Source organism: Ambystoma mexicanum, chromosome 2q, assembly GCF_040938575.1.
Source record: "Ambystoma mexicanum isolate Mex_15411 chromosome 2q, UKY_AmexF1_1, whole genome shotgun sequence".
Lineage (NCBI taxonomy): Eukaryota > Metazoa > Chordata > Amphibia > Caudata > Ambystomatidae > Ambystoma > Ambystoma mexicanum.
Genome location: NC_090924.1, coordinates 791281825 through 791293960, shown reverse-complemented (window position 1 = coordinate 791293960; position 12136 = coordinate 791281825). Strand labels below are relative to the sequence as shown.

The window sequence follows — 12136 nt, the reverse complement described above, 5'->3', positions numbered from 1 at the left end:
TACCACTCAACATTCAGAAACATGTGGAAGAAGAAATCCAGTCACTACTACAGCAAGACATCATAGAACCAGCGTTGGGACCAACCCCATGGGTGTCCCCCATCGTACCAGAACCCAAAAAAGATAACAAGGACAGCATTCGCATATGCATCGATATGAAGGCCCCAAACGTGGCTATAGAGAGAGAACGCCACCTTGCCCCAAGAATGACTGATATGATGCACTTACTTCATGGATCCAAAGTATTCTCAAAATTAGACTTAAACAAGGAATAGCACCAGCTGGCGTTACACCCTGCCTCAAGGTACATCACCAACTTTTCAACGCCCCTTGGCCTTTTCAGATATAAAAGACTCAGTTTCGGGGTCTCTTCGGCTGCAGAAATATTTCAGAATGAAATACATCAGGTAATAAAGCACATCTCTAACTGCCTAAACTACTCCGACGACATCTTAATATTCAGCACCACGCAAGACAGTCATGACCACACCCTGCTGAGAGTCTGCATGGCTTTGGAAAACACCCACCTCACCCTCAACCCGAACAAGTGTGAGATTAGCATATCTACTCTCAAATTCTTCGGACACATTTTCTCAAAAGACGGCCTGCAACCCGACCCCGAAAAAGTTCAAGCGTTGGTAGAAACGCCCACACCCACGTCAGTCTCAGCAGTACGTTCTTTCCTTGGCATGGCGAGCTACTGCAGACGATATATTCAGGATTTTGCGTCTTTGAGCACGCCCCTGCGACTCCTCACAGGGAAACATCAGGAATTTCAGTGGTTGCATGCATGTGAAGAAGCTTTCCAAGAAATCAAAAAACGGATCGCCACTGCGTCATGCATGGCATACTTTGACCCCGACCTTGACACAGAGCTCACTGTGGACGCTAGCCCGGTGGGGTTAGGAGCAATTCTAGCGCAATTCAAGCGCAGAGCATCCCCAGACTCCCCGAGGAAAATTGTGGCATACGCTACTCGCAGTCTGTCCACCACGGAATGCGCATACTCTCAACCTGAAAAGGAAAGCCTGGCAGTAGTATGGGCATACGAGCATTACCACTTGTTCTTGTATGGGCGACCGTTCACCATAATCACGGACCATCAGGCCCTTACCACGACCTACAGCAAACCAACAGCAAAAATGCCGCCTCACATTGGCAGGTGGGACCTGAGGTTACAAGATTTTCTCTCGAGATACCCTCTCCCCGCTCGAGATGAGCGACAATCACAGAAGGCACACCAATACCTACGTTACCTGGTCAGCAGTGCACTGCCCAAATCCGTCACGACAGCCCAACTGATAGAAGAAACAAAGAAAGACCAACTAATTCAGGCGGTGCAGACATGTCTATGATCAAATCAGTGGCAGCGCAAATAAAGAGGAATACCACCTATGTCGGCTGAAGAAGAACGACAGTTTCGAACATTCAAGCTCGTCTGCAATACCCAGTCCACATCACCCGAGGGCCTGCTACTGAAGGAAAACAGAATTGTGATCCCCACAGCCCTGCAAGACCAAGTATTAGACATTGCACATGCAGGGCACAGAGGCATTGTATCAACCAAACGACAATTAAGGACTAAGGTGTGGTTCCCATCCATAGAAGAACGAGTGCAACAGCTGTTACGGAAGTGTCTACCATGCCAGGCAGTGGCCCCGTGCACATTCCCTGAACCCATTCAACCATCCCAAATGCAGTTACAGGTGTGGGACGAAGTCGCAGTGGACATGTTCGGGCCTCTAGCCAATGGCAAATATGCTCTAGTAATTATTGACGAGATGTCACGATTCCCAGAAGTCCACCTGATCCATTCAACCAGTGCTCAGGCTGTCATACCAGCGCTGGACAAGACATTTGCCAACTATGGAATCCCTTCCAGAGTTAAATCGGACAATGGGCCTCCTTTCAGCAGGCACGACTTCGCCATGTTCGCTGAACACCTAGGCTTCCAGCACCACAAGATTACACCACTATGGCCGCAAGCGAATGGCATGGTTGAACGTTTTATGGGTAATCTCAAACGCACTCTCCAGATATGTTCTATCACAAACGGCTCATTCATGCAAGCAATTTGCAATCTCTTACGGGAATACCGAAACACGCCCCACAGCTCGACTGGTGAATGCCCATCGATGTTAATGTTTGGGCGTGTCTTAAGAACAAGGCTCCCGCACAATCCACGAACCAAAACTGACACCACTCATGTGGAGGATGCCAGAAACAAGGATCGAGAGAGCAAAGCCAGGATGAAAGAATATGCTGACACCAAGAGGCAAGCGAGACCAATCTTGATCCAGATAGGAGATCAAGTCCTGGTACGACAAAATCAAACCACAAAGGGCACACCTGCTTTCAAACCGGATCCCATGACCGTAACTCACATTCAAGGTTCCATGATAACGGCTGCAAGTCCCCAAGGCACCATCACCAGAAACACATCTTTCTTCAGGACCTTCAGAGGCACCGATACTAGTGCCACCATCACAAGAATATTGATGGAGGACTTGTCAGACATCGACTCAGAATATTGTGAAAAAGAACGAGATGCTGACTAAAGGGATAGCGGCGGATCACTCTCGAGGCTGTCCCCACCAGCACGCAGTCCATCCAAGAGGATCATCAGAAGGCCCACAGGGTGGATTGAGGAAATCAATTAACACTGCCATAGTTTTTTTTTAAGTGACGAGTAGATGTAATGTCCTACGTTCATTATTGTTCTTTGATTAAGAGGGCTAGTCCTCTGTTTATTGCAGTTGATGAGTGGGCTGCGACCCACGGGATTAAGGAGGCGCGCCTGAATAAAGATACAGTTCAGATGCACTTCCGTCGTCTACTGTTTCATTAGACTTATTTACTTTATATTATGCTTGCACGACACGCCGCAGCTACGCGCTGATCCATCATCACTCCAATATTCAACAATCTGTTGGCCGCTTCCAAACGCCTCACTAGCTGAGGTGGAGCAGCATCGCCTCACTATAGAGCAGCTTCCTCTTTCAGTGCGATTTTTATAATCCTTCCGGACGTGACCACGTGGTGTAATCACGTTGTGTGCATCACACCAAGTCCTTTACTCAAAACAGCAACATCATAGAGCTACACATGCAGATTCCAGTCATAGAATGTCAGAAGCAAAGTTCCATGCCTTTGCCAACCCCCTTTGCCCCTTGTATGACGTAATCAGTCATAACTGGTCAGGGAGGCACAACTGAGCTCAGCTGAGCAGCGATCCACCCCGATCTCTTCCACACGTTGGCGACTTGTTAACACTAAAAAGGGGACATCTCACAGGACAGTACAAGACCGCTTCTGTCACTCACGGGCAAATACCATTTCCTCACTTTTCCGCCCGTATTATAAAATTTTTACAAGACTGCTTCTGTCACTCACGAGCAAACACCATTTGCTCACTTTTCCGCCCGTATTATAAAATGTTTAGTCTGCTTCCATAAGTCTCACGCACATTCTGCTGCTTACGGGCACCTCCAGCAAACGGGCCCAGTTCCTCCAGAGAGCTTCCTTTTGCCGGATAGCCGCTACAATCCCCATAAGCAGCCGGACCCAGTACTCCCAAAACCTATGGACTGCTGATCTCTTCTGCTAAGGGTTTCTCCACCAGGTGTTTACATGATATTTAACCTCTGGAGACAGCTCTCTCATCACCTGGCGCACAGCTCCCACTCCTGCCCATGGTGCTCAGCCCTCCTTCCGGTCAATAGGCACCTGATCCCTCAAGCTATGGTACCCTGTCCAGTTCCTTTCCCTGCGCCCTGGGTGATGGGACTTACTGGCTTTAGGGGCGGTGTTGCCCTTCTCCTTCCTGCTGTCCTTGTCCTTCCTGCACCCCCTGCAGCAGGTTATTCTTGTTTCCTTTCCAACTTGACAGCGTAGATTCACGAAAGGACTGACTAGTCGCCAATGGAAAGATGCTGTCTCCAGGCACTTTACGATCACTTCAAGTAAGTTTATTGCAGCTTCTTAGTTACTGTTACATATTCAGGACATATAGGAAATACAAAGGACATTAGCTAGGACAACACCGGCTCCCATCACCCAGGCAGGCCAGCTGTAACTGCCTCCACACAGAACTCTCACTCGGAACATTCCATCATTCACTTGTCAACATTCCACGTCACATAATTAGCTTCATCATACCAGACAGACACTACACAACACCAATCCCTGTCTGAAACTGAGTGAATGCAGTGTATGCTCTGAAATGCTGGAAGTTGTCCCCAGTACGCATTCACTGTTTTGGGTGTCTGGATTTGGACGAATGGACTGAATGCCTGTGAGCCTGATTGGTTGCTGCATGAATGCACTAGTGTGTGATTGGTTGGCTGATTCTAGCTCAGCCTGAGTGAATATGGGAATTTGTGTATATCAGAAGAGCCCACACTTACCACTGTGTCAGAAGCTTCGAGCTTTCCTGGAAGCCTGTGCCCTAAATCCAGCTGCAGGAAGAAGTTCTGCTGCTTCAACTCTTCATTAAATCCTAAGGCTGCTGTGCTGATTCAAGGACTGATGAGAGAGGACCTGGACAGACAACCTCATCCCGTAGCTACAATGGGACATCGTGCAACTGCTGCTCTTCACCTGAAGTATCCTGAAAGCCAGTCCTGAGTGCCCTCTGTCCTGCAGAGGTATCTCCGTGGGTCCTGAAGAAGGGTGAATGGATAGCTTGTGCCCAAGAAGTCCATCAGCATCGTCCAGGGTATGGAAGCTCTCTGCAACCATTGGAAAGCCATACCGCAGTGTATCGAAAAGAAGAGGGGGGTACGCTGGCTTAGAGCTACTCAACACCCAGAGTTTGCCAAGTTCCAACCATCTGAAGACATTTTAAAGTCGCACTGCAAACTCGACATCTGTCCACTTCTCCATGGCTGAGGAAGTGCAGAGTCGCCACTGGGCTTCCTGCCACTCCGCATTGAAGAACGTGTCCTGAGTGTTAAGACTTGGTGGAAGTCTGCAGGTCAGTCCAGTGCCCAAGCCCAACTTGCCAGACGCCATCCTGCCAGAAGCCATCCTGTCATCTGTGCTGCAGCACAGAACAAGTGTAGAGAAGGAGCCAAAAGCCTCTACCAGAAGTTCCGCCCCTACCTTGACTATATGTTGGGATACAGAAATACTGACAAAGGTGACACCTTTAATGATGCCAATAACACGAGCAGCCTTTGAAGCCAAGTACCCATCGAGAAAACCTTGCTTTATGTATCCACGAAGAGCTGACAGCTTCTTGGAAAAGATTCCTGAAGAGCGGGAGAAGATAGGTGAAAGAGGAGACTGGTGATGTCACATAACATCAAATGACACACCGAAAGAGATAATAGAGATAGTAAAGAGAACATATAGAATCCAATGACGAAGTAAAGAATCGAGTGATCTGTTACGTGCAAAATGAAGATTACACGTGTAAAGAGCACAGAAGAAAATGCAAACCGTTTGTATAATTGTAAATATGCTGTAACACAAGTAGACCAAGTAATCATAAGGCTAGCTATACGTAGTGAATAGATTGTAGGCAGTGCTGCCAAAGTGTATCTATGCATAAGAAATCTGGATGTTCCACATCGTGTTTTTACAAACTAGGATCCCATGAGTAGGGGAGCCGAAAGTGTGGCGCAGTTAACAAAAGTAGCTGACGAGCAAGAAAGAATCAAGGAGGCTTGTCTGACCCAGTATCAAAAGGCCAGAACAACCGAGAACTGGTAGATACAATGAATGCAAGAGACAAGCCAAGCCCCTGCTAAGGTGCAGCAAAAGGACAATGAGTGCGAAGTTTTATTCTTTTTAATACCATTAAATACAGTGAAGAAGCTCGAAACGTGGTCTCCAGTCGCATGGCCTAGATGGAAATAGACTTGGCCAGACTACGCAGAGACAAGCAGATAAAAGCATGCTCACACTCCCTATTATTCCGGGGAACTGTGAGGCCTGCAAGGCCATGTTCAAAGGCTAATTCTATGGCAGACAGCTTGATTGATGATGGGCTAATTGGGTGGGGAGGCATGGTCAAGTCCAACCCACCAACACCTGGGGTACCAGCTTGAGCGCTGCTAGCGAGTGGAATATTCCAGAAGGGTACAAGCCAACCAATTATAGAGGCCCACGTATCAAAGATCCCTATAGTATGAGACCCAATGAATCGTCGCATTTTATGACGATGAAGATGACTTGAACTCGAAGAGGGCTTAGTTGCCCACATGACAGTAGAGATCCTATCACAACAGCATACCCCATAGAAAGTATATGTAGATGTTCCCCGTAGACCTACCACAATCTAGTTTAAGTTTTTACAGTTTGCCACGTAGTGTGACATCAATGACAACGACTTTTTACTGTAAAAGCATGTTTTTAATGTAAATCGTTGAGACCTTGCCATGAGACGTCGTTGATGCCCGTTGTACTCCCTGTTTTAGATAATTGTTAATAAAACAGTGTACCTTTTGCCAACTTCCTGAGTCGATCTTATTATTGATGTTTGAGTAACTTCTGCATCCCCGTCCTTCCTATAAGAGCGTCACCTCATCTTAGAGAGCCTACGGGTTCACAACCAAACAGGGGCAAACCGGGAACTGACAAAATCCGACATCACTGAACCCGCCACCACCGAAGGTCATCGACGGAAACCAAAAGACACATCACCTTGCAAGCCTTGTCGAGGTTCACAGTGAGTTTCATCTTCGTGGGACATCCACAGGCAGCGTAGTAACTCGACTGAGGAGACTATTGCGACAAACTATCACTGCTACATTTCTGACACTGCTTGGTTCTCTTTTCCTGCTTGACAACAAAGACCTAGCAACTTCTTCTCTAGGGGGAGTTCATCCTCAAGGGGGACATTATGTAAAGCTGACAGATTCCACCACTTCACCTTCCAAGGCACCCAAGGTACTGTGACGAGGAAGAAGGGCCTCCTCGCGCAGGGGTAACGCCAGGGTCGCAGATTTGTCCTAAGGCTGGCTCTCTTGCTGCTTCCCAAGTACTTGGTGTGTGATGGGAAATGTAGAGCCAAGAACAGACTATTAATGAACACATAAGGACTGGGCATTAATGTAAAAGCAAAGTATAACCTACCTTTTATTGCAGGTTTCCCAGGTGGGGGGATCTCCACGTAGTGTTGCCTTTAGACTCTAAAAAGCATCCTGCCAATGTTATGAAATAATTGCCTGAACATTTACAGGTGTGCTTTGAGGTTCAAAGAGTGCTTAGTAATTTTAGTGCATTTTATGATATATACCAGTTGGTGCGTTATTGCTGAATTGAAGAATAACTGTGGTACTACATAGTACTGTATATATTGGGTTGAGATATAGTAGAGTTTCCCCGAGTACAAAGTAAGCCTTATTTATTTGTATGTAATCACCTAAACCTAATTTTTATTTAATAAAATAACTGTTTTAGCACATAACATAGTGTGCAGATATTCCTTTGTGGGAGGGGTGGAGGATTCACTGTATGTACATGACCATTGATTTTTTTTTTAAATCTCTTTATTGGTTTTATCATTATATCAACCGCAATAAGCAAGTCATATCCACAAAAGAAGATACATCAACTTAACCTACCCATGTTCTCAAAATCCCAACCCCTTCCCTCCCAAGCAAACTGCAGACAACATATTACAAATAAGAACATACAGTGCAGTACTGTACAGGCTAGCTCCTCCATCAAATACTCTTCCAGAACCATATCAGAGCGATATCACCTTCCAATGAAAAACAAATGCTAGATCTGCACGGGGGCCTCTCATCTGATGGGTAAAGCAAACCATTCAAGAAGGATGCCCATTCCGTCCTATTCATTGTTACCACCTCAGCATGAATATATTCAATCCTGATCAATGTTGCAAGTTCAGCATTCACCAATTTAATCATATCTTTTCACCAATCTAGTATCCTAAGGCCCTTGAGGTTGCATCATGCAATGGCTATTCACCGTTTTACCAGTACTAGGGCCAGGGCAACCATTTTGTTAAATTGTTTCATTGACTTCCGTCTGGGGATCTGTCCCAACAGACATATTAAAGGAGAATTCACTATCCAAGAGGCCCCTAGCCCACCGATTTTAGCCAACACTCCCCTCCAGAAATCGCCAAGCCGGGGCAGACTAATCATATGTAGGAACTGGGCATCATCAGACCCACAATGAGGGCATTGGGTAAATCTCATTGTATTCATTTTGTGTACACGTCTCGTCAGATATGTCCTGTGCAAAACATTAAATTGTAAAAGTTTGATACAAGCATTTAAACACCTCAAACATATCACCCCAAACAGCAAGGCCCAGCGTTCCCCACTCATTTAGACGGTTCCTGCTTGCAGTTCCGAGGTAATCAGTGTCAATACAAAGTGGAATGTGTGGGGAGCAAGGGTTTGTACAGCCTATCCAATGATTTCCATGCCTCCAAATACGTTTAGTCAATTGTATCAAGTAAGGCCATCTGTCTCCCCCAGATAGCCATAGTATTTCCTTGACATTATAGAGCAGCAGAAGTCTCGACTCAGGGGTCTCGTCATCAGACAACTGTTGTCCCACAAATTCTAACTGAGCCACCAAATAATATGCCTCAAAATCGAGTACTTGGAGATTTCCCAAATGTTAAGGCTCCAGCAAGGTGGTCAAAGATACTCTCCTCTGGCCCTTCACCCAGATTATATTTCTAATCGTAGTGTCCAGTCTTCTAAAGGACTTTTCAGCATATTATAGGGCACATTGGTAAAGTAATACAGAATGAAGTTCCTGCCAAACATTTCGATATCTAATAACACTATTTCAGCACGACGAGTAGAGCAACAGCCTGACATCACAATTTCATTTCAAGGGCAAAAGAAAGCACTTATTTAATATAGGACACATATGTATACAATACAAGCTAAGTCAGTGACGTCTGCCTATTTATCAGGCTTACATAAACAACAGTGCATATACATACAATCACAGTACAAACAGAAGCTGACTATACCACGAACGTATTACTTCATATTTATTAAACTCAATCAATGACCGATGTCTGAAAAGTTTAAGCAACTTAATACGAGATTGCTGCTTAGTCAGCCCTTTTGGTCCATGAATAATTCTAAGACTAGAATTTGTAAACATTTTTGACAGTGTTTTGGTGCTAATTTATTTGGATCGCCTTAATAGGGACCTTAATGAGTAGATTGAGAAGAGAATTGAAAGCATATTAACCATGTATGCATTTAATGTCCATCCTCGTAGACTGTGGCTCATTTAATTACATTATTAAAAATGAGTAGCAGCCTATAGTCCACATCAATTGTATAGACAAATTGCAGGGTATGACACTCCCTGAACCACTGTACGCCTAAAGTAGACAAATTTGTATTCAACACAGTCAGATTAGAACAAATATTGTCTCTCTGCCTCGACAGCAGAATCATTTTAAGAGGCAATGTGGACATGGTCCAAGGGTTAGTGACTGGAGCAATGGGTGCAGTTGTAGGTTTTCAACCATTTGCATATCAAGAGGATATCCATCTAGTGTGTCATTGTCAAATTTGACAAACTCCAACAAACTCAAACAATTTTCACATCAGCATGCTTCCTTCATTTTAAAGTTATGTGTGTAAGTAGAGAACAATTCTCGCTTTCTCCTGTATACACTGCAACAATTCACAATTCTCAACGTCTAACCCTGGAACATGCACCTGTAGACAGTGATAATACAATCTTTAAGGAAGGCACGTGAAGGTGGCACTTTCACAAGCTCGTGCACTCACAGGTCTTTATTTTACTAAACTTTGATTCAAGGAAAGTAAAAGCAGTATCCCTTTAATTCTAGTATAGAATAGACTAAACCCTTTGTACACTCACAACCCAGAGATGTTTCATGTACCTGAATCAGCTAGAGTTTCAAAAAGACAACTTGTCCAGTATGCAGCCAAATTATAGCTCCCTGAAATCTCCAGAAAAAGTAAAATTAACATGCATGCATCAGACCCATCACACTCCACATCTACATTGGCCTGTACATTTCAGAATAGCAATGAAGTCAATTGCTATGCAAATGCTTCTGTCAAACTGCTGATTTAATTCTGCTATCTTACAAACAATACTTGTATGACACAGAGCTGCTATGTGGTGTTCTCACTCATCTGCCTAGAAATGCAACAAACAATCCCAGCACAAATCACAGTGTATCTGGCGTAAGAGACTTTGTTGTTGAATCTGCAGAAATTGTTACATTTAACCTAAACACAAAAGAGGATCCTCAAGAATTACTCATGTACTTAGTAGAAGGTCTGGGGAGAGAGTACATTCCTGTAAATTAATTTTCTTTGATCAATACATACACTTGAAAACATGCAGGCAGTCGATACAACCATGTTTCACATGCCAATGGTCCAAACAAGCTATCTGTATGTATAGCCATACCAAACTGTGATAGTCTACTATTTAAACTACTTTTAAATAATTCAAATCAAGGCATGTTGTGCCCTTCTTGCAATCCAGACCTTCTTTCTACTATAAAAATAGATAGACATTGGGCCTCATTACAACCCTGCCGGGTTGGAAAGAACGGTGGTGGTAAAACCGCCCCCACCCTTCTTTCCGGACCGGCTGATTAAGAGTCCTGCAGACGGGAGGTGTCACTCCCGCCAGGTCTGACCTGGTGGGTTTAACACCACCCGCCTGCAGGCGGACATGGAAACACTGGCACTATTACAGCATGGTGCCGGTGTTTCCACTTCCCCATTCCCATGGAGTCCCCTGGGACTCCATGGGAATGGGGATTAACAGAATTCCGTATTTTTTTCTATGTGCAGAACTGGTTGGCAGAATTGGGGGGAATTAACAGAATGGGGATTAACAGAATTCCGTATTTTTTTCTATGTGCAGAACTGGTTGGCTGTTGTGCGCATGTTAATAACTATGTGGCAACTGACTAATGAGGTAAGCCACTTTCTGAGCATGCATATTTAGTGAACTACCGTGGCAGAAGAGAGTTTGGAAAGGAATGTCATCTTCCCAGCCACTGCAATTCTTTACAAATCTTAAGACACTTTTTCCAAACACATAGGCTTAAATAAAATGTCATATGTGATTAAACAGAAACTCATCAACCTGTCCAAGACTTCAACATCTGCCAAAGTACCTTGCAAACATACTTCTATGCAGAGAAAAATGTATGTTTTATGCCACTGGAAAATCACTCCTGTTACGTGCAGTCCAAAAAACAAATATCTCGTGTCATAACTGATGTGGCTGTCAAGAAATTCAGAAAGCATACAACATTTGCAGATGGATTAATGGCAATTAAAAGCAATGTGTCAAACATGCTGATTGGAGTTGAAGTGCCACTTTAATTAAGTAATTCAAGAGCCAGGACAACATGCTTCTAATGTTGTGTGAGGATGATAATTGCATCAAAATAACTACTCCACAGAATATGATGATCAAAACTTCCTCTGCCTCTGCTTACTATCCACATACCACCAGCCCTACAGCTAATAGACATATGCACCATCCATTTTTACTCCCTAAATAAATGTGCCTAACAAAAACGAGTAACAATGAACATATTGTAGTGGCCTAGCACCTGGCAGGATGAGCTGTGTGTGTGTGTGTGTGTGTAAGTGGAGTGGAGGTTGGAATGTGGTGAGGGGTCTGGAACCTAGGTGTCACCTAGGTTCCAGGGATGACAGTTAGTGGGGAAAGAGATAAAGAGCCAGAGGGAGTAGAAGCTTGTTACCTCCTCTCCTTACTCACCTTCCTCCCTGTAACTGGAACAATAAAGCATGCTTACCTTTTGTACATATCTGGCTCTGGAGTGGTTCCTGCTTACTACTTGATAATCCCTGGCACCCAAGATACTGCATATGTCAGTATTTTGTCACACTATGGAAGATTGCTACTCCACAAAGAACGTTTGTCTTCTGCAGCATCTCCTACCGGCAATGCGAGTCTTGTGGGACTCTTGCCGTTCCGCGCTCACTTCCAGGAGGAGGCGGGGCCCATCGGCAGTCACGTGAGCAGTCACGTGACTTTATCCACCTAGAAAAAGCCGCCCCAACCGCCGAACGGCGTATTCTGTTGCACTAAGGAAGACTGCTACTCCACAAAGAACGTTTGTCTTCTGCACCATCTCCTACCGGCACTGTGAGTCTTG

The 12136-nt window shown here is 44.9% G+C and overlaps 1 protein-coding gene across 3 annotated transcripts in view; it reads right to left on the bottom strand.

The window, feature by feature from the left end:
- PFKP (phosphofructokinase, platelet) overlaps positions 1–12136 on the bottom strand; it is an 882344-nt gene that overhangs the window by 154515 nt on the left and 715693 nt on the right. The window lies entirely within an intron of this gene.